The sequence below is a fragment of the Lissotriton helveticus genome, chromosome 7, assembly GCF_964261635.1.
Source record: "Lissotriton helveticus chromosome 7, aLisHel1.1, whole genome shotgun sequence".
NCBI lineage: Eukaryota > Metazoa > Chordata > Amphibia > Caudata > Salamandridae > Lissotriton > Lissotriton helveticus.
The window spans coordinates 1,961,966,851-1,961,991,880 of NC_136068.1; the positions used below are offsets into that span (position 1 = coordinate 1,961,966,851).

A 25,030-nucleotide genomic window follows, 5' to 3' on the forward strand; every position below is an offset into this window, starting at 1 on the left:
GGGGTGATGTCGTTGTTTCCTGCGCTGGGGTTGGAGAGCTCTTTCACGATGTTGAAGAGTTCCTTGCTGTTGTGTGCGTTGTTGTCCAACCGATCCTTGAATGCTGTTTTCTTGGCGGCGCGGATCAGCTGGTGGTGCTTCCGGGTGGCAAGCTTGAAGGAGGTCCTGTTGTCCGGTGTAGGTTCCCTTCTCCAGACTTTCTCGAGGGTTCGGCAGTTCTTCTTGGAGCTCTTGAGTTCGACGGTGAACCACGGTGCTTTCTTGCTGCCGGGTCTGCTGGGCGGGGTCCTCAGAGGGGCGAGTTCGTCCGCGCAGTTGCTGATCCACTTAGTGAGGTTGTTGGCGGCCTGGCTGGGGTTCGCTGAGCTGGCGGGAGGGTGCTGGCTCAGGGAGGTGGCGAGCTGGTCTGCTGTGATCTTGTTCCAGCTTCTGCGGGCGGCCTGTTGCTGGTGGTGGTGGGTCGTCGTTCTCTTGAAGGTGAAGTGGACGCAGCTGTGGTCCGTCCATTGAAGCTCTGTGGCGTGGCTGAAGTCGATGTCTGCGCTGGAAGAGAAGACTGCGTCGAGTGTGTGTCCGGCGAGGTGGGTGGGGGTGGACACCAGCTGCTTGAATCCAAGATTGGCGAGGTTGTCGAGCAGGGTGCTGGTGTTGCGGTCGTTGTTGTTCTCCAGGTGGAAGTTGAGGTCCCCCAGGAGGATGTAGTCAGCGGAGGGGAGGGCATGCGGGCTGACGAAGTCGGCGATGTCCTCGCTGAATTGTGTGCGTGGTCCAGGGGGTCGGTAGATCAGGGTGCCTCTGAGGGTGGTGTTCGGGTTGGTGTGGATCTGGAAATGTAGGTGTTCGGCGGTGGTCAGGGTGTTGTCGGTGCTGGTCGTGAGGCGGATGGTGTTCTTGTGGATGATGGCGATGCCTCCTCCCATCTGGTTGGCGTTGCGGTCCCTCCGGATGATCTTGTAGCCCTCTGGGATAGCGATGGCGATGTCGGGAGCTGAAGAGGCGTTCATCCAGGTCTCCGTGAGGAAGGCAACGTCAGGGGCTGTGGCGTCTAGGAGGTTCCAGAGTTCGATGACGTGTCTGTGGACGGAGCGGGTGTTGAGCAGGATGCACTTGAGGTGGGTGCTGCTGGTGTTCGGCTTGACGGGTGCAGGGAAGGTCCGGATGCAGGTGAACTTGCAGGCGTGGCAGCTGAAGGGTCCGTGGGTGTGCTTCGGGGCGGCCCGGTGACATCCTGGGATGCGGCCGGTGTTGAGTGCGATGAGATCGACGGCGCTGTAGGTTCGTCGGGTCGGCTTCCGTCAGTGGGGGCCAGGGGTCCTGGCACTGGGCGCGGGCCAGGCGCGGACGGGCGCAGACGGGCTTACCTTTGGCGCGCCTTCGGCGCACAATCGGCGCGCCCGCTGCGCGTCAACGCTGCGCGTTCGCACGGTCGCCATATATGGCCAAGTGCGCGGGTGGGCGGGGCAGCTGGGAGGCGGGAGCGGGGAGGGATACAGAAGGCAAAAGGGGCGGGGCTTAGCGGCGGTGGCGGGAAGCGGGGAGCGGGGAGGGAACAGAGGGACAGAAACTACAATGCTGACAATTTAAGGAAAAAAGACAATATTACACAGAATAAAGCAATACAGATCTAACTTAAGCCTAACAGAAAGACAGCTGGGCACAGGAGCTACCACGGACCTCGAGGCTCGAGGGAGGGGGCGTGGTCGGGTGGCAGCAGCTGGGCAGCGAGGCAGAGGGCGGAGGGGGCACACGCAGCAGCTGGTGGCCGTGCGGCGCGGGGGTGTCCTACAAGTAGGTCACACTCACCTGCGTCGCACGGTCGCCATATATGGCCAAGTGCGCGGGTGGGCGGGGCAGCTGGGAGGCGGGAGCGGGGAGGGATACAGAAGGCGTGTTTGCCTGAACCCATTACGGAGGCGGACTGGCACTTCATATGTGGTCTAACGGGAACGTTGTGTATGAATGGCAAATTAAGAATTATTCATTTTAAATACATACATCAGGTTTACTATACTCTGCTGAGGTTGCAGAAATATGGACTGCGTGCATCTGCGGAGTGTAGGCGATGTGGCCATGACACCGCAGATTTCATACATCTGGCCTGGAGCTGCCAGGCGGTGTGGTAATTCTGGGAAAAAGTGGTAGCGTGTCTGAACGAAATGGTGACTGTGGGACTGCGCTGTTAGCCACTTGCCTGTTTGCTGTGCTGTGTGCCGCACGTCAAAGGAGTAACCAGCAAGTTTGTGCACCTTGCACTATTGATGGCGGCTCGAAGGGTAGCTATGACATGGGGGGCAGGAACTGACCGAGAGTGGGAATATGGCTTAAAGACTTGGTATATTGCAGAGACAACTTGGTGGCCTATGCTGAGGAACTGCCTGAGATCTCGAGGCCCAGGGACATTTGGGAGCCGTTGAGAAGGTACCTGCTCAACCAAGAAGGAACCTCAGCTGTTTATAAAGAATGTGGGAGGGCTATACCTACTCAATATGCGTGGCTCGGTCTACAGGTATGATGGACTTATGATATTAGATGAAGTGCATGGACGCTGATGTGGATAGCTTTTCTTTCTTTTTCTTTAATTTACCTTTTTGCTTTCCTTTTTGTGATTTGACGGTTTCTCCCTGGTTCTGTGGGAGAATGTGATTTCATTGTTGGAATTCGTTCCTGTCTTGCTATGATGTCCAGAATATGCGATACAAGATATGTATGCTGTTGAGACATTTGTTAATGTGGACACGCACTGTGTATATGTGGTACTGGAACTTGAAAATTATGTACTTGCTCTTTCATTTCCTCAATTAAAGTTTTTTTTAAAAAAAGGTGTTGTAATAAAAAGTGACCATGCAATTCTGTTCTTATGTGTTTTTTGTGTAAACGGATCAGTGCATTGGATTCTTTTTGCTGTTTGGCTGAGGCACTTAGAGAAATAGAGGAGGAAGGGAAAGGTGCTGTGATTGAACTTTGAATGTGGTCTTCCGTAAAAGAAAGTGTATCCTTCTGTGCCATACTTTGTCGTGGATAGAGATGGCCTGTCTACTTCAGGATTTAATCATGACTCTTAACATGTATCATTTAAATGCATACCTTCGCAGGTGGAAACCTGCTCTATAGTTTAATGAAAGGGAGGCTGGGCCTACCCTCCCTTTAATTAAACTAAATGCACCAGCAGCACACCCAACAAAGCAACACACACTGGAAGGAACAAACAACACACAGGAGTCAAGCCAGCAACCGAAGACTGGTTGCAAAGACTGATGACTCGCTGACCAACCGATGCCAGATCACCCCAGAGCCATGAACCAGAGACCAGGATGAGCCAGGGAAGAGGAGAGCTTGAAGCAGAGGAAACAAGAGGAGAGGGAACCTGGTCCGACAGGATCCCCAGGGTACGAAACAGGAGCTGAAAACCAGAACCGTGAATACCGTGGGAGTCGGACCCCTGGGGCCAAACCAGAAACCAATCCCATAGTATCCAAAAAGGGATCCTGTGGAACGTGCAGGTCCCCCCTCACTGCCTGGTAGAGTTGCTTCCGTCGGGCTCGCGTCGGGAGCGCCAGCGGATCTCCTTGCGGACGCTGGACCGTGGTCAGCTTGGGAATCGGCCCTCAACCTGCGGCCAGGAGTCCGAACACCAGGGGCCCGACTCACAAAGGTAAGTTACACTTTTGTAGTATGTCCAGCACCACACACGGCCAACCACTGAGACAGCAAGAACCCCTGCCCCGCAGAAAACCACGGAGGAAGGGACTTAAAATAAAACCCCATGGGAAATAATGTTACATTATTTAAACTAGTTAAAATATAAATAAATATACCTTCATGTTAAAAAATCTATTGCAAATATAGTACATCTTTTTTATTTAATTCTAAAATATTTAACCTGTTCTGAATTTTAAAAATAATGTAACAGTAAGTGTTATTAAATAATTTAATGTAAACATTAATAACATTTATGCTCCATTATTGGCCAGCCAATCAAGGAGTGGTTCCTTTGCCCCCTGCCACTCCCCCTGCAAACACACCCTGCCGCTTGTATGGTCTTTCATTCATTTTCAGGATGCAGGGACTATGTACTACCATCATATACCCTCTATTTATTGTTTTTTTGTTTGAATATTTTTTATTAGCATTTCTTAAACAATGGCAATTGTATTCAGTACACAGTATGTTAAAAAAAGCAGTTGAGGAATGTCATTGAGAAATTAAACATTAGTTACAACCCTTACACACCGTTATTGTGAGTGTTTCATCCAGTAATGAGTTGTCCATACATTTCAGGAGAGTAAATGTGTGCCGTATAGGGGTAGCAGATAGTCTAATGAGGCCGCACGCGGCCTGTCTCCCTTCTTTGTGTGCATGTGGTGACAGCTGTGATCGGAGATGGCATTTCGAGGGGTACAGTAGGGAACTGAAAAGTGCGTCTGGTCTTGTATCTCCGTGTAACGCGCCTCTCAGGTATATCTTGCTGCCTACGTACGCTGTATCATTTCTCACAGTAGTAGGTAGAAGGGTATTGAGTGTCAGTAGAAGTGCAGTTACCAATATCTCGAGTGTGCGAAAAGGAGTTCTTCCAACAGTGAAAGCACCCTTATTTCAATTATGGAACCATCCTGTAAACAATAGGATGAGATGTTTCCGGGGAAAGGGGGGGAGGACGGAAAATTTGCCCTATAGGCATAGGTGGCGGGAAAGAGGTAAATACAAACTAGTGAGGGGTTCAATAAAAAGGGGCAATTAACAGGTAAAAAGAGGTGCATTCGCCAGTGTCAGTTGAATTCGTGCGCGGGGCTCTTTTTATTGTTCTAAGTATAATGATTTACAAATGTATCATTGAAAGCCATTGATTTTGTTTTTAATAAGTGTCATGATCATTAAAATGTAAAGTTTGTATATCATAATATTTTGCTTGAACTCCTTGTCCTGCATTGCTTCTGTTTCACAGGGCCTGGGAATGTTGTTTTCAATGTGGGGACCATGTACTACGTACATGAAACGTGTAGAAGCGGCTTTACTATTGTTCATGTTGTGGCCAGCCAATCAGGATTGACTAGTCCTCTTTAAAGGGGCAGATGAGAGCTTATCGGGTCACCACAGTAAAGATATATATATTTTTAGCTACCCCAGTCACCTCTTTAAATGACAGTTCCTAAAAATGGTTACATGGATTCACACCAAATCCCAAAAAGTGAACTTTCTGAGAAAAGTTCTCTCTTTTTGCCAAATTTGTTCCGCTGATTTTTTTGCACCCGCTAAAAAAATTTCCTATGTGAATTAACGGGGAAATCAATGTTTGCCACCCCTAAAGTTTCTCAGGCCAAAGGTTGTGCGATGTATTTTCCAGTGATTTCATCATTATGCTAATTAGTGGATTTCAAATGTGAAATCCACTGAGTCTGTGTGCCCTCTGAATGTTAGAGCGCATCTTCGCAAGAAACCTCAAAACCGGGCTCTACGACAGACCCCCCTTGATGGACTGGAACCTGCACCCCCCTCACGGGTAGTCGCGCTTAACAAACACCTGATTGATTGAGGGCGTGTCGCAGCCCCGTTTCCTTTCATTGACTCTTATTTCAAGCATCGCTGGGCGCAGGCGTTTTAAGGAATGGCCAAAGTGGGCCCTGGCCCGGGGCCCCAGCCTTTCAGGGGCCCCCGATAGAGCCAGCTCTGCTCTGATGACAGATAATCGTTCTTAAACGGATTGTTTTAAATACAGTTTTATTGTAATTTATTTTAGTGTGTGACGTGTGTGAGTCTATTACATTTTGCAGAGAAACGTTGTTTATGTTTCATGCAACATACATTTTATATCAAAACAGACGTCACATTTGAGAAATGGTAGGGCGTCGCCGAGATGACTGGAAGTGATATTAATGAGCTGCTGCTGTGTTGCAATATTGAAAACACACGTCACTGTCCCTGTAAACACCCTAGGACTCGGAGGCACTGTCGTGACCGGCCAAAGAGGGCATGAAATACAGGAACAAGATGAAATTGGATCATAAATCCAAAGCTGTTCTGAAGAGGGGCCCACAAAATAGGTTTATCCTAGGGCCCCCTATCCTAAAGATGTCCCTTCCTGTGGCCCCGCCAACCCAGGAGATGTCCCTGCCTGTGGCATGGGGCCCTCCAATCCTGGAGATGTCCCTGCCTGTGGACCCCCCCAATCCTGGAGATGTCCCTGCCTGTGGCATGGGGCCCTCCAATCCTGGAGATGTCCCTGCCTGTGGACCCCCCCAATCCTGGAGATGTCCCTGCCTGTGGCCTGTGGCCCCCCAATCCTGGAGATGTCCCTGCCTGTGGCCTGTGGACCCCCCAATCCTGGAGATGTCCCTGCCTGTGGCATGGGGCCCTCCAATCCTGGAGATGTCCCTGCCTGTGGACCCCCCAATCCTGGAGATGTCCCTGCCTGTGGACCCCCCAATCCTGGAGATGTCCCTGCCTGTGGCGTGGGGCCTCCCAATCCTGGAGATGTCCCTGCCTGTGGCCCCCCAATCCTGGAGATGTCCCTGCCTGTGGACCATCAGACAGTGCCTCTTGACATTCATCCACAAACTCCCCCCAAGACTGGTGAGACAGTTTCCTACTGCCCCTGAATCTCAACCTATACTCCTCCTCTTGGGAAACAGGTACCAGACTCTGGGAACTGGGAATGGGACTTCCTGCACTGAAGTCTATATCGCTGCCACCACTGGACTCAACCCTACCTGGGGAGTCCAGAAAACTATAACTGCGCGCAGGGGATACTCTACCCTCCAGAGCTAACTTCTCTCTGGTGAAGGCCGTCTCAGCCTCCTCTATCCTCTCCTGCGCTAAGACCCTCTCAGTCTCGAGCTTTTGCTGCTCAAGGGTCAACGTCTTAAAACTCAACTCATAAACCCATAATGCCATTTTCTCCTCTAAGGCTAACCTCCTATTCTCCTCTGGGGACAGAGAAAGGGATGAGGCTCTGCCTCCGCTACTGGACCCAGTAAGGTACTCCCTATCTATGGGGTCTTCTCTATCTGCTGGCGTCCCTGTGCTGTCATCTTCTTCCTTCTCTTCAGACTCTTCAGGGCTCCCCACAGACCCACTACCCTCCTGGTGTGAGACCCGGGCCCTCTCCTCACTGTGCTCACGTTCCCAGTAATCCTTCTACCATTGGGTTAGGTTATCCCTAAATTGGGACTGGGTGTCTGACTCATTCACTGCGATGTCTTTCTCTTCACAGAACTCGCTCAACTCATGCATAAACAGACCCCAGACATTAAAAGCAGACTCCATCTTGGCAGGATGCCCACAGACACGTGCAACACAGGGGACTTAACTGTCTGAGCTGAAGCAAGAGTACACAATTCACAAGGTATTCAGCGAGCTCCCTATCCCAGAGAACTCACACTCACTTGTCTAGTGCCATACACAACCCCCCCCTCGGACTGGTAAGGCAGTTTCTACCACCCCTGATCTCTCAACTTGACCACACATGACACAGGTACCAGACTCTGGGCGTTGGGCGGGAAACAAATATACTGGACACAATTACGCTGCTACCACTGGATCCCACCCTCTGGTGAATCCAGAAAATTCAAACTGCACTTGGGGGATTGAAAACCACCCAGAGCTATTGACACCTAACTCACAGTGCACAAGAAATGACTTTTAGAACAATTTTGAAACAATAATCCCCAAAATGTGATTTATCTAAAAATGCAGAGTTTTATGGTGCAGCGAGTTGCCACTGCGGTACAGCGCAAACACAAATCCGGATCCTTTCCGCTGCCTACCAATGTTAGAAATGGAATTTCCGGTTGGCTGAGGCTTGCACCAAAGCCAGGCAGAAACCACCACTCTAGTCAGGGCAAGGGAATTACACGCCAAAGATAACCCCTGCTCACCCTCTAGGTAACGTGTCGCGAGCCAGAAGGCTTATCCCGGAAGCAATGTAGGTTAAGTGTTTGCGCGCGAACCCAGAAACAACACCCAAGGCCCACCACAAAGGAAACTCCACACAAGGTTATGTATAAAAATAGCCTTTGTATTATACCAAACACATTAGATAAAAACACACACTTTACAATGTGCCCACATGGCACGGGCAGAATTTACAGGGGATATATGTACAGGACAGGGCCACATGGACCACTGCCAGGAATAAGCACTTTTAGAACTGGAATACTTGTAGGAATTAGCACTTAGGACATAGAATAATAATCACTGTAGCACAAAAATAAAAAATAGAGCACACAACCAGCAATCACTGGTGAGAGGTAAGTACTGCCTACGCAACTCTAACCACCTTAGGAGAATGTCACGCAGGGAACCAGGACCTCCCTAGCAACACCTGTACTAGGAGAAAACAACCACCTAAGTATCACTATACGTTTAGGGGTATAGGCATAAGAACATTACACATGATGCATCACAACATTCAGAGGTGTAGGGAAAAACACATCATGCATAAACATACATTCAGAGGTGCAGCAAAGAACAATCACCTAGGCCACAACCTGTGACTGTCCCCAGGCCAACTGGCCTCTCTGGGGCTGAAACGGCCAGTGTCCCAATGTCAGGGGGGCCTAAACAGAGTAGCTGCCCACTAAGTGCTGGGCAGCTGGGGATCTCTTCTAGGTTCTCTGCAGCCCCGTGAATGACCTGCGCCACGTTGGAGCCCTCTGGCTCAAGAAACAAAATGCCCTCTGGAGCTCCTCGTGGGCTCGACATAAATGCTCCCGTCGGTGTGGAGCCTTTCAGGCTCGACAGGAATGCGTCCCAATTCCGTTGGAGTCCCCCCTCTGGGGACTCGAGACACCAAAATGACTTAATGCCCCCTCAGCCTCGCGGGCTATAAAGAAATGACTCAATGCCCCCGTCGTTGGAGCGGCCTCTGTCAACCGGGGCCGCTCTAGGAACAAAGAGGAAACTGCCCTCACGCGGAGAGAGCACACGGGGGCGGGTACCGGCAATGTGCCCGACACCCCCCTCTGCAATAACCAACACCGGGACCCACTCACCGGCTCTCCTTGGCGCTGCTTCTTGGTGGCTGCGGGGGCGGGAAACACTGCCGGCCTCCCTCTCCACACGGGGGACCGGCGAGGTGCGCACGGCTTCTCGACCCACTCCCCAGGTCTCCTTCTTCTTGCCGCGGGCTCACCTCCACACCAGAGCCCCGCCTGTTCCTCCAGGCGGCGGCTCCTCTCCTAGGCTGCGGGGAGGTGAGATGACACCACGAACCTGCTCGGAGCACAGGTGCGCGGGGTGGGCTCCCGTCCGCTTCCTGTTGCTCTCAGCACTTCCGGGTCACAAGAGCGCGGGGTGGGCTCCCGTCCACTTCCTGTTGGTAGCGCCGGTACTTCCGGATCTTCGCAGGCAGCGCGGCGGACCGGAGGGGGGGGGGAAGCGGCTGGTGGCACAATTCGGGGTAGGCTCCCTTCTTAGAGAGACAGTCCCTGGCGGGGTGGGCACCCGTCAGGGTAATCAAAATGGCACAAACCCCTGGCACACAACGGGGTAATCCCTCAGGGCTGGGATTGCAGCTCCTTGCTGCTGCTCAGGAAGGGATGCACTGCCCAGGACAGCAAGCGCTCCCCAGCGCTTTTAGGCGGTAGGTCAAAGTTCAGGAAAGTCCTTAGGCAGGCGAAAGCAAAGGGGGGGGGCAAAGGCTGGGCCGAGAGGCCAGCTCACTGGGCCCTCCAGGCAGGAAGGCAGTCCTAGTGGCAATCCTCCTGGCACTCAGCAGCAGCAGCCCCCCCTCCAGTCAGGAACAAAGAACCTTTTGCAAGGGGACACAGCCCCTTTTATACAGGTAAATCCTTTGTTCTTAGGTGCAGGGTGGGAGGAAAACCAGCTGCAACTGGTTTTGGAGCACTTTGTTGTGCTCAGCCACCCTTTCCATTCACCAGTCAGGCTAGGGTCATCAGTCGCACCACAGGGGGCGGAGCCAGCATTGTGTGGGGAAAGCCCAGCCCTATTCAGGTCCCAGGTGCACCCCTCCCTCACATCACATATGCAGATCTCCCATTCACGACCGGGACAGACCCATCCTGACTCCTGGAGCCAGGCACACCAGCCAGCTCCAGCCAATCACAAGCCAGACAGCCAATTCACATAATTTACACAAACATGCCCACTTCTAGAAGTGGCACTTCCACACTGGACACAATCATGCCGCACACATCATCGCGCAGCATTCACTCACACGAGTCCGCACATACCAAACTCGCACCTGTACTCCCCACGCATCAGAAACTACCAGGAACACATACATTCCCCATGCATTCCTATGGGAGGGCAGGCCAATCTCACCACACCCACGCAGAGTGCGCACACACTTTCCACTGGGACATAGTGAAAGTGCGCTGAAACCAAAAATCACCATCCACAGGTCACATACCAAAAGCAAAAAGTTCAGGGGTGAACCTTCCAGAAGGGCCAAGTCCAACAGCTACGAGTTATGGAAGGAAACAGTTGACCTTAAATCTGTTTGGGGTTCTAAAAATTGGCAGGTACAAGGCACTGAGGCTTTGCACCGTGCATGACTCATCCCGAATCATATGTTATTTTTGAATTCTACTATTTCATAGACAACATGCTTTGGATTGGCTACTACTAAAAAAATAAATACTCCTTCCTTCCCTGATTTGGAAGAATATTCAGGTTGGGGTAATACTACACAATTTTCGATCAGAGAGTTACAAACTCTATTGCTGAATTTGTCCTTTAAAATATGCAGTTTGGATCCCAAGGGTTGGTTGCTGTGGCACAGAAGTGCAGACTCGTGCCAACATCGTTTTCTGGGTTTAGCTGATGGCTTTACACAGGTCAGGGTCGATCCCCGTTTTGAGAATGACCATTGTGTCACCACTTATTCAGTAGGCAAATTATGTCAGAATTGGCTCAAACATTCTACCTTGGCGTCAGTTAAACTGCATTTATCTAAACTGATTGACGATGTTGATTTGAATGATTTCATAAGAGGCCCGGCTAGGGGTAGATCTAAAAGATGGATATATGCAGTTTATAATGAAATCTGGAAAACATCACAGATTGAGGCGGCTACCCGCCTTAGGGCTATTGATCAAGCTATTGTAGAAGGTAACGTGGAACACATGAACACTCTTTCGTTATACAATCATTTCAATCCAGAACAAGGAGTAAATGAGGACGCGTGCACGTTTGAAATGTTTATTTTCTAATGCAGTGTTCTCAAACGCAGTATCTTAGCTAATACAAGCAAACATATCATAAGAAACAAAGTAATCAGCATAGTTACTAGTTCATAGAATAATAAAGGTGAAAGCATGTCAAAATGCTAAAGCGAAGAAGGTTAAACAACACCTAATTCTCACCCTCCCTTGCTAGTATATTATATTATATCTAAGAAGGTCTCTTTGGGTTTTAGCAGGGCGGCCCCATTCCTCAGATCCTAGTGGTAAGGGATCACATCATCTTCCACCATCTCTCTGCATGCGAAGCATCATCAAATGTGTGTGTGTGCTCTGTGCAAAGCAATATAAAACGCGCCTAAAGCCAGGATTTGGCCGCAGCTGCATGTATGTTATGTCTAGGAACGTGCGAAGATCAGACCTCACAACAACCACTGTGTCGAGATATCCTTGAAGGCTTCAGCACTCAGTGTACAGACACAGCTCACCAAGCTCACCAACATATTATTCTCGTGTGAATCTAAACACTCTATTAGGCTCAAAGCTAAAGTAACAGTTATGTGTTGTGTGCAGAAGCAGCAGAAATGTAAAATGGCATTTAAACTCCTAATAAGCTCATGCTAACTTAACACAGCATATAGGTAAAGCATATCTATATGACACCCTCCCATGATCCGAGCACGGATAAGATAAGATAAGATAAGATAAGATAAGATAAGGAGCTCATTTTTGAAATGCAGAGTTCAAGAACGATAGTCAATTCAAATTTGAGTAAGTGAGAAAAAATATTTTTTTCACCCAAAAAACCAAAATCTCACCATCATGACAATTTAGTGTTCACTTTAATCAAAGTCAATAGGTCCGGGACTTAAAAAGTTTTTCATATTTTCAAAAAAAAATTAACGAAAAAGTTCAATGTCAACAAAGGCATCGATAGATCTCAGCCTAGCACTGAATATGCAAAATAAGCAGCCACAGCTTCCAAAAGGAAGTCACTGTTATCATCCGAAAATAATTCAGCCATCCAATTCAATAGTGGGAAAGAACATACATGCTCTTCAATTACCGGAGCCTCTAGCACCATCAGAGGACAACTCGTGGGTTCTCAATGAAGCTGTATGCCAAGAAATCTTGCACCGCTGCGAATATATTCCAACGATCCAGTATTCCATGCATCGCTGCAAAGGCCATAAGCCCTCCGTCAGAACAAAGCAATTCATGAGCAACTAAAGGGCTCATGAGTTGATTAAAATCCACTTCAGGAGACACCATATTGCAGAGACACAAACCCAGGGCCCAGTCGAAATCGCAGCTCAGGCAATGAAAGACAGGCTGGACACATGTGAAATAGGAAAATCGAAATGATAATCCATAAGCTGCACTTAAGGTGGCGAGCGGCAGCGTACCATAGTATTCAAGCATCCTGTTGCGAAACAGTGCCAGCCACGACAGCTCGTCTTGGAACACTGGATGTGCATCCATTTTTAATAAAACAAAATAGCACCAGAACGCCTGCAGCCAGCACCAGTAAAACGGGAAATCCACCAAATAGGCTGGAAAAGATGGAATGGAAGAAAGCAGGAATGACTCCAAATATCTTTTGAAATGAAGTCACAAGACCCCTGCTAACTACTTTAAAAAAGTGCGCCAGCTCCGTTGTGGAGGATGCGTTAAAGATTGTATGAATCAGCTCACCGAAATGCAATGGTAGGTCAGTATTTAATAAAGCATGCACCTCTGTGCGGGTGTTAGCTACGTGAAGGACAAATGTTTCACAAGCAGATGTCAGAGCAACTTCTTTTTGGGACAATAGAGCTCTTATGCGACTCATCTTATTGAACTCTGCTTTCAAGGTCGGAATCCTCGGCCAGATGGTAACATCCAAGTTCCCATGCGTGGGTGAATACAACACATTTTTACAGCAAACCACACGCTCACTGATGGTAACGGGATGTATGACGTTACCACGCATACTTTTAGCACGCATACCTTTACAACGCAATTTTTACAACGCAGGATCCATTACAACGAAGTACCATTACAACGCATATTTTTACAACGCAAATACCTTTACAACGCATACCATTACAACGTAAGTATTGGTAAGTATATAAAAAATTTAAAAATGTAAGTTATTAAATTTAATATCATTTAATTTAATTTAATTTTAATTTATTTTAATTTAATTATTTTTCAAACCCAAACCTAGCCCTGAACCCTAAAAATACCCCTTTACCCAAAAACCCAAACCTAGCCCTGAACCCTAAAAATACCCTTTTACCCAAAAACCCAAACCTATCCCTGAACCCTAAAAATACCCTTTTACCCAAAAACCCAAACCTAGCCCCGAACCCTAAAAATACCCTTTTACCCAAAAACCCAAACCTAGCCCTGAACCCTAAAAATACCCTTTTACCCAAAAACCCAAACCTAACCCTGAACCCTAAAAATACCCTTTTACCCAAAAACCCAAACCTAGCCCTGAACCCTAAAAATACCCCTTTACCCAAAAACCCAAACCTATCCCTGAACCCTAAAAATACCCTTTTACCCAAAAACCCAAACCTAGCCCCGAACCCTAAAAATACCCTTTTACCCAAAAACCCAAACCTAGCCCTGAACCCTAAAAATACCCCTTTACCCAAAAACCCAAACCTAGCCCTGAACCCTACAAATACCCCTTTACCCAAAAATCCAAACCTAGCCCTGAACCCTAAAAATACCCCTTTACCCAAAAACCCAAACCTAGCCCTGAACCCTAAAAATACCCCTTTACCCAAAAACCCAAACCTAGCCCTGAACCCTAAAAATACCCCTTTACCCAAAAACCCAAACCTAGCCCTGAACCCTAAAAATACCCCTTTACCCAAAAACCCAAACCTATAACATTTTTATTATAATTATATACTTACCTATACATACGTTGTAATGGCATGCGTTGTAAAGGTATCTGCGAGGTAAAAAAATGCGTTGTAATGGTACTTCGTTGTAATGGATCCTGCGTTGTAAAAGTTGCGTTGTAAAAGTAGTCCGTTGTAAAAGTTGCGTTGTAACAGTTGTTTACCACGGTAACGACATAAGCAATGCCTTAGCAAGGGGGTACCTTTCAAAACACAGGCTAAATTAGGCTGTTCTAAATTACAAGAGCTGTGTAATTGAATATGTCCAAGAGGACCTCCTTCCAATAGAGCATGACAAGTCGAAAGGCTTGATCCAGGGTCCCCATGTGGGCCCGAAATCCTGCTTGTAATGGGGATAGGATATTCGCTTCAAGCATCCAACACTGGATCCTTCCCAATATAACTCTTGCAACGATTTTTCGCAAGGCATCGATAAGGCTTATGGGCCTATAGTTGGCCGGCACGGAACGATCGCCCTTCTTGTAGATCGGAATAATTTCCGCGCCGCACCAAGATGTGGGAATTGGGGCTCCCCCTGCTAATTAATTGATTACATTAGTTATGTTTGGAATCCAGAGATCGGGGTCCTGCTTAAATAAATCTGGTGGAATACAATCGGGCCCAGGGGCCTTACCACTAGGGAGTTATTGCGCGTCAAGGCTCCGCCACCATGGATGCGCCGCATTTACAATGTAGCGCACCATGGGGAAAAAATGGACAGACGCGTGACGCATCTGTGCCGTAAAGGTGGCGCATTGCTGGAGTTGCGTCGCAAGCGCGACGCAGCTCCAGCAAGGCTCGGGGGTGCCCTATCCTTAAAATGCAAAAACAACAATTGATGGACAGAATGCAGAACAATGTCATACATTCACCCGAGTGTAGAGATCTGGGCCTGTCTGAACTGGGGTGGTGTGGAATGCAAAAAAACGATGGATTTAGGCCCAGATCTCACTACTGGAGTGAATGTATGACATTGTTCTGCATTCTGTCTATCAACTGTTGTTTTGCATTTGTCACCCCGAGTGGGCTGGGTATGCTCAGATGTGAGTCCCGTGCTCTCCACACCACTGGAGTCAAGCTATCTTGGCTGAAGACGGCTGATAGCCAGAAACTGGTCCTAGGATGCTTGATTCCGGTCCAGGAAAGACATGGCTTGGCAGTTCGGGCTGGACTGTTCCCATGAGGCACAGGGTCAAGGGTGATTTGCATACGGCCATGTCTGAACTGGGGTGGTGTGGAGTGCAAAAAAACTATGGATTTAGGCCCAGATCTCGGTACTGGGGTGAATGTATGACATTGTTCTACATTCTGTCTATCAATTGTTGTTTTTGCATCTATCCTTAAAATGCTGCGTCAATCCTGACGCCTGCTTCAAGCAGACGCAGGGTTTTGACGCAGCATGTCCTTAAAAGTGACTGAGTCAAATCTTATAGATTGCACTCAGTCACTTTTAGGAAGTGTTCCTGCGCCGGAACGCCCCCCCTGCGCAGGAATGCCTACTTCTGGCGCAGGGCTTTACAATGTGACGCATCTCCCAGGTGTGTCACGTTGTAAATACCCTGCAGCATGGCACTGGCTTTGCGCCGCCGCTGCGTCACAAAAGTGACGCAACGGCAGCGTTAAAGAGGCGCAAAAGGCTTGTAAATCTGCCCCTCTGTTCAGAACACGTGTAGCAGCGCTTCCGCCACGCCCTTTACCATGCCCCTTGGATGCCGGGTCTTAAATCACGAACGGCTGTGCATCCGCACAGCGGCCACACTGCTGGCACGTCAAAGGCAATCCCGTCTGTAACCGTCCGCGCTCGAACCACGGTCAGCACCAGCCTCGCTGCCAGTCTTGCCTCCCAGCCCCTTGTTTCTCGCAGTTACACCAGCGATGAGCTTCAAGCGCTTAGCTCTGCTGATCGCTTCTGCTCTGGTCCCATTTTATCCCCATTTGAGGAACCATCGCATAAGACTTGCCCAATATGCTCTCTCACACTGGCTTGCCACAAAGTGGATTCGCCGAGAGTCAACAAACTAAGCGCTCGTCATTTTTCGCCGGAGGTAGTTAAATGTACGCGCCTTATAAAAAACCCACTTGAGCTGGCTGACTTCTTAGACAGCCATAGTCTTGACCTTGCCTTTATCACGGAGACATGGCCAGACTCTGCCTCTGGCACTGACCTTATCACAGCCCCCCCTTATTTTTATTTTATTTATTTTAAAGGTTTTATATAGCGCTGGCTACACCTGAAGGTATCAGAGCACTTTACATCAACATAGCCTCCTAATTAGTTCCGTTAGGATAGGTGAGAGAGGTGGCTACTAGCAACGTTTTTCTCCATTGTGCTAAGATATCCAGCGATTGCGGCGAAATGCGTGAATATCACTGGAAATCCAGCGATATTCACGCATTAACGCCAATGGGGTCTTAACCTGACAATCCACCTCCCATTGACTATACAGGTAAGTCATATTTTTAGCAGGCGTTAGAATATGGCGATAATCGCGCTTAGCACAATTTTTTTATCACTTCGCCTGCCTTGCTAATAGGCGGTAGCTGTGTTAGCGACTGCTTTCAGGCGCTAACAGTTCGGGTACGCCCACTTTGCAGGTCATTAGCGATAAATATGGCTGACATGCAAAGCAGGCCCCAAACCTGTAGCTATCGCCTATAAGCTGTCGCTAACTGTTGTTAGCGGCACCTTGCTAATAGGGCGATAAAAATATCACTGCTTTAGCTCCAAAAAGTGCTTCTAAGGCGGCGATATTGCCCTTGCTAATAAGCCCCTTGGTTCTCTTAATGGTGGAAGCGTGATGGAAGCATCTCTCACTGTGCGTCGGTGTTCCATGATGCCGCTCCGCCCTTTATCACCTAACCCTCCTGTGGAAATGAGTTGAGTTGAGGAGCCCAAAAGCCCCTTCCCAGTCCTTGCTCCAGAGGCTTCTGTTTCTTGTTGTTATCTTTTCACCCTCACACTCTCAGAAATGAGCTCACCTACTCCTCTGTCGGCCATGATGATCCGGGCTCTGCGGCAGGGGTGGGGGCGTCTTCCACCTCCCTCCCATCAGCGCCAGATTGCTCCACTCTGCCACAGCAGAGCCATCACAGACGGCAAGAGTGGGACAAACGTTTGTTCTCCTGCTGTCCGAGAAGTGGAGTTGTTTGGATGGTTAGAGCCGACTCCAGCACTGTCCTGAGAAATGAACAGATATGATTTGCAGCGCACAGCACAGAGGCAGGCAAGGACCGAGAGCCGGATTTACAAGCCCCTTGCGCCTCTTTGCGCCGTCATTGCCTCACTTTCTTTGACGCAACAGCAGCGCAAACAATGCACCCTATTTACAACGAGACGCATCTACGGAGATGCGTCACGTAAAGCCCTGCGTCACATTATACCTGCGTCAGGTGTAATGTATGCAGGGTAAGCGTTCCAACGCAGGAAAGCCTTGTAGTAGTGACGCAGTGAAATTTCTGACGCATCTGTCAATCCTTCCGCCATATTGTAAATATGGCGCATCCATGGTGGCGCAAGCATTTTTTAGGGTGGCGCAGGGAAAGCGATGCATCTCTATAGATGCGTCACTTTCTTGTAAATCTGCCCCCACGTCTTTAGCGTCTTGCGGATGAGTGTTCCTGACATCGACGATGAATTAAAAGAAATATCGGCCACCAAGACGGTCGTCGCAGTTCTTGAAACGAGTAAATCATCTATTAGAGGATGAAAAGCGCGAGCGTCAGGGGTTGTAAGATTCAAAATGCTGCTGAAGAAAAAGGGGGCGTTGCCAGGATGCCTCGATGGCAGAGGCGTCTGAAGAGGGAGAGCTGGCTCTGAAAGAGAGTGCTCTCTATGACATGACTGCTGTCCAGCGAGTCCACATGATGTCTTTATTTGGTGTTAGTTCATCAGTGCTCTCAAGCGATGGTGAGATGATGCTTCTCCACTCAGCAGGACCTGCCAGCTGCCCCTTCGACTCACACACCTCCATCGGATACACAACACGTCACCCTTCAGTAGAGAGCGCTGCTCTCGGTCAGAGGCAGCTGCATCCGTCCAGCCCCACACCTAAAGCTGGCATCGAGCATTAGGTGCCCCAAAGCTAGCATCGAGTACTGGGTGCCCCAAAGCTGGCATCAAGCATTGGGTGCCCCAAACCTGGCTTCAAGCATTGGGTGCCCCAAAGCTGGCATCAAGTATTGGGTGCCCCAAAGCTGGCATCAAGCATTGGGTGCCCCAAAGCTGGCATCAAGCATTGGGTGCCCCAAATCTGGCATCAAGCATTGGGTGCCCCAAAGCTGGCATCAAGCATTGGGTGCCCCAAAGCTGGCATCAAGCATTGGGTGCCCCAAAGCTGGCATCAAGCATTGGGTGCCCCAAATCTGGCATCAAGCATTGGGTGCCCCAAATCTGGCATCAAGTATTGGGTGCCCCAAAGCTGGCATCAAGCATTGGGTGCCCCAAAGCTGGCATCAAGCATTGGGTGCCCCAAATCTGGCATCAAGCATTGGGTGCCCCAAATCTGGCATCAAGTATTGGGTGCCAGCTTTGGGTGCCCCAGAGCTGGCATCAAGGCCTGGGTGCCCCAAAGCTGGCATCAAGCATTGGGTGCCCCAAAGCTGGCATCAAGCATTGGGTGCCAGCTTTGGGTGCCCCAAAGCTGGCATCAAGGACTGGGTGCCCCAAAGCTGGCATCAAGCATTGGGTGCCCCAAAGCTGGCATCAATCATTGGGTGCCCCAAAGCTGGCATCAAGGACTGGGTGCCCCAAAGCTGGCATCAAGGACTGAGTGCCCCAAAGCTGGCATCGAGCATCGGGTGCCCCAAAGCTGCCATCAAGCATTGGGTGGCCCAAAGCTGGCATGCACAGCAACAAATGTTCATCAAATGTGCGCCCAATCGTCAGATCGATCGGTTGCTTTTTTGCGAAGTTGAAAGATTCCTTGTTTGCATTTTTGATTCTGTTCAGGAAATGATGACTGCGGTTCAAGGTGCCCCGACGGTCGATCCTTAATGGACTTGAAATGATTCAAGCTGCTGCCTCTGCCCTCAGCGCCTCAGGTGGGCCCTGCCCAGGTCTGCCAGCGCCTCGCGCCCCCGTGCCAGGGCAGGATCCTGAGTGTGGCGCAGAGGGCGGAGGATTCATCCCCTCCCCCCCGCATGGGTCTCCTCGGGTGCCAGCCCGATGCAGCAGAATGAGGTGGGGCAGAGCCCGAGAGGGAGAGGACAGACAAGGTGAGCCTGCCCTGCTCCTGCGAGAGCGGCCTGTCCTCTTTCGTTGATTGGACACTTCCACAAAAACGCCAGTTGTCTTTCAATAATTGTGCAATAATTTTATATTAGGTTGAGCCCCGTGCTCATGACGAGCTCAGTTCGTCATGAGGCACAGTGCTCGTGTGCTCATTACGAGCTGAGCTCGTCATGACCACACCCGTTACCGTGGAACGCTCAGCACAGCAGGGGAATTATCCCCGCGTGTGAGCGTTCCACGACTCATGACGAGCTGAGCTCATCATGAGCACCGGAGCACCGTGCCTCATGACGAGCTGAGCTCGTCATGAGCACTGGAGCGCCGTGCCTCATGACGAGCTGAGCTCACCATGAGCACTGGAGCGCCGTGGCTCATGACGAGCTGAGCTCGTCATGAGCACCGGAGCGCCGTGCCTCATGACGAGCTGAGCTCACCATGAGCACCGGAGCGCCGTGCCTCATGACGAGCTGAGCTCACCATGAGCATGGATGGAGTGAAAAAAATGAACGCTAAGCGCCCTTAGCAGTAATTTTCCCTGTTCCTTGTTAATATGCCCCATTGACCTTTCGCCAAATTAGGAATCGCTCTCCTAGTAATTCTGGGGCATATTATCAAGAACGGTGTTTAAATTATCACCGCTTTAGCGGCAGGAAACTTTCACTAAAACGACGATAATGGACTTGATAATATGCCCTGGTGAATTCCCATAGAAGCCCAGGTTCACACCCATTATCGCCGCTTTAGCAGCAGTTTCTTGCGATAATTCTAACGCCATTTCTTGATAATATGCCCCTCTGTTCCTAAACCTACGCTTGAGGCTTCCATTAGCTGGGTCTACAGTATGCGTGCGCGTCTCTATGGATGCCCTTTGCCACGAACACTTTTCACGTGTAGACCTGGAAATACAGACGTGCACTCTGGTGCTATGGCATGCTCATCCGTGAACACAGGCAGTTCTCAATGTCTGTTTTTTATTAATTTTATGATACCGTATACAATGGGATGCTGTCTGATTAAAAGTACATTCAATACTCAAAATATGTAAGGCTGAAAGAGCCGCATAGGAGAGATGTGGCCTTATATGTTCATTGTTGAATCTTTAGTAGTGCGGCGAACTATCACGTAGTACGAACGGCTATAAAAAACAAAAACTCACAAAATCCAGCTATTGTGGTTTTTGTTTTGTTGGGGAAATATAAGTACGCGAGATAATCCATGCACAGAGCACGGGACTCCTCAGGTTTCTTCTGCAAACACATCTCCTTTCATAAAAATGACATATCTTGAACTCGTCTACTCGACATTGCACTGAGTTGTACAACTAAGAGTAGGACGAAAAGAGAGCGGACGTTTCCCCCTCAGAACCGCTCAGTTTTGAGGTAGATTTCTCTCAGCAAGGTGTCTTTCTTAGGTGTAACTTTACATTAAAACAAGATTGATTTATTTGCAGAGAAGCTGGCCGTGTTCTTGGCTCAGTGTGCTTACGTAAACAGAGCTCTGGATGACTTTAAGCATCAAGGGGCATATTTACAAGGGATTTATTTCCGCTTTATTGGCTTAAAACGCCAAAAAGCGGAGATAAAACTATCACCCTATTTACAAGAGGGTGCTAACATGCATAATCGCATGTCAGCACCCTTTTTCCTAGCTCCTCCCTTTGCATCTCTAATAAGATGCAAAGTGGGCGTCACTGGGCGTACCCCGGATGGACTACAATGCAGATATCGCTGATGTTCACATTGGGATATTTACAAGGCAGCCCACAGGATTTTAGCAGACGTTAGATTTTGGCGAAAACTGCTGTTTTCTCTAAAAACTAACGTCTGCTAAAATGCAGACTTACCCATCCCTAACATTGGGGTGGATTATGCTGATACGACCCTGTGGGTCGTATCAGCAAGGTTATCGCCGTTCTGCAGGGAACATCGCTGGAAAACCAGCGATGTTCCCTGCAAAACAGCGATAACCTCGCTATCGCTGGAATTTTTATCGCCCTGGAGAAACGTGTTGATAATAATGAGCTACCAGGGCGATAAATTCTAGAGATAGCCTGCGATAACAAAATTATCGCTAAGCACGGCCAGCGATAATTATCGCTGGCCGTTGATAATATGCCCCCAAATTTGCTAAAATATCCAGTTTTCAGGTTTTGTGCACCAGACGGATCCGTATCCATGTCGTCCTCGCAGTTACTTCACTCTAAGCAGGAAGCCAAGGTGCAAGAAAACAACATGGAAACCAACGTTTTGAAATAAATACTATTGCCTGTCATCTGGAGTAAAGAAGGGTAAAATGTGAACGGAAGACACGATGGAAAATGAATGATATTTTCAATATTCTGGCAGCCAGGGCTGTTGATAAACTGGGGCCCCCACATTTCTCTTTTAAAATCAATCCCTCCCTCCTCCTCGAGCCGCACCCACTAGTTACATGGGATATAATGGACAATTGATGACATGTTAAGTATATTTTGTTGGTCCGCTGGGTAACGATAGTTTAATAACCCATCTGGAATACATAAAATGGTAGACTCAATACAATGCGAGCCCTTTCAATGTTTTTTTAAAGACGGCCATTCATTTGTGATTGACACGGTGAATTCAGCATCTTGGGATGAAGATATATGTTCAAACCATTAGTGAACCAGACCCGCCTTTCTTTGATGATTTTCTAAAGCCCTTCTTGACAGAAAACCTTATATTGTATTGTTAAAAACAATTAATTTAGTTTACTCACATTAGAAAATAAAAACACTTGGTTGTAGCTTCTTCTTGTTACTGCTTCGTCTCAGAAGTTTTTCAATTTTGAAAACTAGCACCAGGGATATTGTGCTGCATAACTAAATACTTATAAGGTCCCAAAAGCAAGAACATTTGGATATGCCAATGCTTGTTTTAAAATGTAATCAAATGCATGCTTGTCAAGTGTGCTGGTCTGGTCCGGCAGGCCTGTCTAACACGTACGAGGATCCACAGTGTGATTACCAGCAGCGGGGGGGGGGGTTTGAAGACTCTTTGGAGTCCCCCCCCTTTAGACACAGACTCCCAGCTGGGAGACAAATGACAAAACATGTCAGTGATGGCCCAGTCCAGAGCCGCACTGGTAATCAGCATAGCGCTTCTTTTGGCCAGAGCCTGGCGCCCCCTTGGACCACTTGAGGCCCCATTAGGGGGGCCCACCCCCCAGTTTGAAAGCTGGCATCAAGCATTGGGTGCCCCAAATCTGGCATCAAGCATTGGGTGCCCCAAATCTGGCATCAAGTATTGGGTGCCCCAAAGCTGGCATCAAGCATTGGGTGCCCCAAAGCTGGCATCAAGCATTGGGTGCCCCAAATCTGGCATCAAGCATTGGGTGCCCCAAATCTGGCATCAAGTATTGGGTGCCAGCTTTGGGTGCCCCAGAGCTGGCATCAAGGCCTGGGTGCCCCAAAGCTGGCATCAAGCATTGGGTGCCCCAAAGCTGGCATCAAGCATTGGGTGCCAGCTTTGGGTGCCCCAAAGCTGGCATCAAGGACTGGGTGCCCCAAAGCTGGCATCAAGCATTGGGTGCCCCAAAGCTGGCATCAATCATTGGGTGCCCCAAAGCTGGCATCAAGGACTGGGTGCCCCAAAGCTGGCATCAAGGACTGAGTGCCCCAAAGCTGGCATCGAGCATCGGGTGCCCCAAAGCTGCCATCAAGCATTGGGTGGCCCAAAGCTGGCATGCACAGCAACAAATGTTCATCAAATGTGCGCCCAATCGTCAGATCGATCGGTTGCTTTTTTGCGAAGTTGAAAGATTCCTTGTTTGCATTTTTGATTCTGTTCAGGAAATGATGACTGCGGTTCAAGGTGCCCCGACGGTCGATCCTTAATGGACTTGAAATGATTCAAGCTGCTGCCTCTGCCCTCAGCGCCTCAGGTGGGCCCTGCCCAGGTCTGCCAGCGCCTCGCGCCCCCGTGCCAGGGCAGGATCCTGAGTGTGGCGCAGAGGGTGGAGGATTCATCCCCTCCCCCCCGCATGGGTCTCCTCGGGTGCCAGCCCGATGCAGCAGAATGAGGTGGGGCAGAGCCCGAGAGGGAGAGGACAGACAAGGTGAGCCTGCCCTGCTCCTGCGAGAGCGGCCTGTCCTCTTTCGTTGATTGGCCACTTCCACAAAAACACCAGTTGTCTTTCAATAATTGTGCAATAATTTTATATTAAGTTGAGCCCCGTGCTCATGACGAGCTCAGTTCGTCATGAGGCACAGTGCTCGTGTGCTCATTACGAGCTGAGCTCGTCATGACCACACCCGTTACCGTGGAACGCTCAGCACAGCAGGGGAATTATCCCCGCGTGTGAGCGTTCCACGACTCATGACGAGCTGAGCTCGTCATGAGCACTGGAGCACCGTGCCTCATGACGAGCTGAGCTCGTCATGAGCACCGGAGCGCCGTGCCTCATGACGAGCTGAGCTCATCATGAGCACCGGAGCGCCGTGCCTCATGACGAGCTGAGCTCATCATGAGCACCGGAGCGCCGTGCCTCATGACGAGCTGAGCTCACCATGAGCACCGGAGCACCTCACCATGAGCATGGATGGAGTGAAAAAAATGAACGCTAAGCGCCCTTAGCAGTAATTTTCCCTGTTCCTTGTTAATATGCCCCATTGACCTTTGGCCAAATTAGGAATCGCTCTCCTAGTAATTCTGGGGCATATTATCAAGAACGGTGTTTAAATTATCACCGCTTTAGCGGCAGGAAACTTTCACTAAAACGACGATAATGGACTTGATAATATGCCCTGGTGAATTCCCATAGAAGCCCAGGTTCACACCCATTATCGCCGCTTTAGCAGCAGTTTCTTGCGATAATTCTAACGCCATTTCTTGATAATATGCCCCTCTGTTCCTAAACCTACGCTTGAGGCTTCCATTAGCTGGGTCTACAGTATGCGTGCGCGTCTCTATGGATGCCCTTTGCCACGAACACTTTTCACGTGTAGACCTGGAAATACAGACGTGCACTCTGGTGCTATGGCATGCTCATCCGTGAACACAGGCAGTTCTCAATGTCTGTTTTTTATTAATTTTATGATACCGTATACAATGGGATGCTGTCTGATTAAAAGTACATTCAATACTCAAAATATGTAAGGCTGAAAGAGCCGCATAGGAGAGATGTGGCCTTATATGTTCATTGTTGAATCTTTAGTAGTGCGGCGAACTATCACGTAGTACGAACGGCTATAAAAAACAAAAACTCACAAAATCCAGCTATTGTGGTTTTTGTTTTGTTGGGGAAATATAAGTACGCGAGATAATCCATGCGATAATTATCGCTGGCCGTTGATAATATGCCCCCAAATTTGCTAAAATATCCAGTTTTCAGGTTTTGTGCTCCAAACAGATCCGTATCCATGTCGGCCTCGCAGTTACTTCACTCTAAGCAGGAAGCCAAGGTGCAAGAAAACAACATGGAAACCAACGTTTTGAAATAAATACTATTGCCTGTCATCTGGAGTAAAGAAGGGTAAAATGTGAACGGAAGACACGATGGAAAATGAATGATATTTTCAATATTCTGGCAGCCAGGGCTGTTGATAAACTGGGGCCCCACCATTTCTCTTTTAAAATCAATCCCTCCCTCCTCCTCGAGCCGCACCCACTAGTTACATGGGATATAATGGACAATTGATGACATGTTAAGTATATTTTGTTGGTCCGCTGGGTAACGATAGTTTAATAACCCATCTGGAATACATAAAATGGTAGACTCAATACAATGCGAGCCCTTTCAATGTT

General features: G+C 49.1%; 1 protein-coding gene across 1 annotated transcript in view; it reads left to right on the forward strand.

Annotated features, from left to right (window-relative positions):
* Positions 1 to 3,285: 3,285 nt before the first annotated feature.
* LOC144767913 (NXPE family member 1-like) overlaps positions 3,286 to 25,030 on the forward strand; it is a 427,122-nt gene continuing 405,377 nt past the window's right edge. Inside the window, exon 1 of the mRNA XM_078651252.1 lies at positions 3,286 to 3,652. The gene's annotated coding sequence lies outside the window, so the exon portion shown is untranslated. The remainder of the gene's footprint in view (positions 3,653 to 25,030) is intronic.